Source organism: Brassica napus, chromosome C4, assembly GCF_020379485.1.
Source record: "Brassica napus cultivar Da-Ae chromosome C4, Da-Ae, whole genome shotgun sequence".
Lineage (NCBI taxonomy): Eukaryota > Viridiplantae > Streptophyta > Magnoliopsida > Brassicales > Brassicaceae > Brassica > Brassica napus.
This window is the reverse complement of record NC_063447.1, coordinates 54,180,626-54,182,607: the sequence shown is the minus strand read 5'-3', so window position 1 is coordinate 54,182,607 and position 1,982 is coordinate 54,180,626. Positions and strand designations below refer to the sequence as shown.

Below are 1,982 nucleotides of genomic sequence, written 5' to 3'. Positions count from 1 at the left end.
TGATTATAGCGATAGCTGAGAGTCTTGCTCTCCGCGAAGCAATCATCACCTGTCAAAATCTGCAAATCAAGACGGTTCTCTTTGAATCTAATGCCTCTCAACTTGTTAAATCTATCCACGACGGCCACTGCCCTACCGAACTCTATGGGGTGATCTCAGATATCTTGTTTTATGCTTCTGCATTTGAGTTTGTCAATTTTTCTTGGATTCCCCGAGAAAGAAATGTAATAGCTGATAGGTTGGCAAAGGATGCCCTGCTTGTATCCGAAACATTGTTTGTTGGGGATGCTTTTACTGCCCCCAACTAACCACCTAATCAATTAAATTCGTGTTCAAAAAAAAAAAATGATCATCATTGTGAATACATGAGGAATGAAGAAGTATGAAATAGAAAAACATGATTTTATTTGATCACTAGATAATTATTTGGTAATAACAACCAACCATAAGCATGTTCACTGCATAAAGAGTGAATTACAAAGACCAAAGTTACTTGCTGTCCTGTCCACTACCATGCAGTTTGTCAAAGTAACCTTTAGGGTCACTCTCAAAGTTATCTCTTGAAATGTCGGAAGATCCGTTGCTCCCCGGAGCAACCATGTAGCCACCTCCTCTACTTGATGTTATCTTGTACTAGAAACTCAATCCTGTCATGTGCAAATCGAACATCTTTTTTTGCTTTATATTCGTTAATGAGTAAAAGATCTTTAGTAGTTTGGTGGAGAATAAACAAGAAGTCAAGAAACTATTTTGATCTAAGAGTTCGGTTGTGGTCAGAACCAATCAGACGAGTATATGAAATTTTGTTGACTGATTGTTGTGTGGAATGAGATTTAAAAATGAGCTAGAACCAACTTTAATTTGCTTCACTAAATTTGGAATCCCAATCAGTAGATATATTAGAAAAAAGGAAATGGGAAAGACCGACCTATGGCCCAAACCAGACGACTATAAGTACCTTCCTCCTTCGCCTTCTTGTCTTAATCCCTAAAATCTGAAAAGATATCGCAAAGCGGCAGCCTAGGGTTATAACAAGATCTCGATGGACACGTACTCTCGGTAGCGATCCGCCCCCAAGGTAATCTTCTTCTTACTCGGATCTCTTTTCTCCATTAAAGGTTTGTTATATTCGGAAATTAAGAAAAATATCTGATTACATATGTTTTATTTTAGGAACCGTTCGATAGTGAGCCTGCTGCTAAGGAAAAATTCAATTACATCAGTTCCAGGTAATTGATGCTTTATTTATTTTGTAAGAAAATATTTGTATGTGTTAATAATTTTTATTTCTTTTTGTATCTCCTGCGAATTAGGGTTAGGATATCTGTTGAAGGATTCAGCCATGGCCGTCCTACGGATGAAATCAAGAGTGAACTGATTAATCACTTCAAATCATGTGGCGACCTCATTAGCGTTGAGGTTCCCACAGACCCTATTTTAGAAAGGTTAGTGTCTTAATATTTGTGACACAATATATTATTGTGCTTTGTGAGCTAAAAAATAATAATAATTGTTCTTTGTTACAGTCGTGCTTTTGTTAATTATCATGGACATCTCGCAAAAGAGAGAGCGTTGCAACTTAATGGAAGTGACATTGGAAATTGGAAGGCCCTTGTTAAGTTTGCACCCCGGGAAGAAGACCTGGATTACCAGGTGTCATTACGTTATCATAGATCTCTGTATTCTGACCTAGCCAATGACGAAAGATTGTAAGTTGATACTCTTTTTGTTTTCATTTTGTTAAAAAATGTTTGTTTTGTGTTGTTGATTATTGACATGCAACAAATTGCTGCAGTTGGTATGGCATTGCCGTTTTGGGTTATGACACTTCCCTTCCTGAAGATCAAGTCAAGAGCATTTTGACAGAACATTTCTCTTCTTGTGGAGTGATAACACATGTTTTCGTTTGTACTCCCGACGAGTGTACTAATATCTATTTTTCCAAAAAAGAAGATGAAGCTAGTGCTATGGATCTTAATGGA

General features: G+C 37.1%; 1 long non-coding RNA gene across 1 annotated transcript; it reads right to left on the bottom strand.

Moving 5' to 3' along the window:
- Positions 1-383: 383 nt before the first annotated feature.
- LOC125585249 lies at positions 384-1,085 on the bottom strand. The gene is made up of 2 exons (XR_007322196.1): positions 929-1,085; positions 384-647 (listed from the first exon to the last, which is right to left on the bottom strand). It is a non-coding gene; the product is annotated as an uncharacterized LOC125585249 (long non-coding RNA).
- Positions 1,086-1,982: the final 897 nt, after the last annotated feature.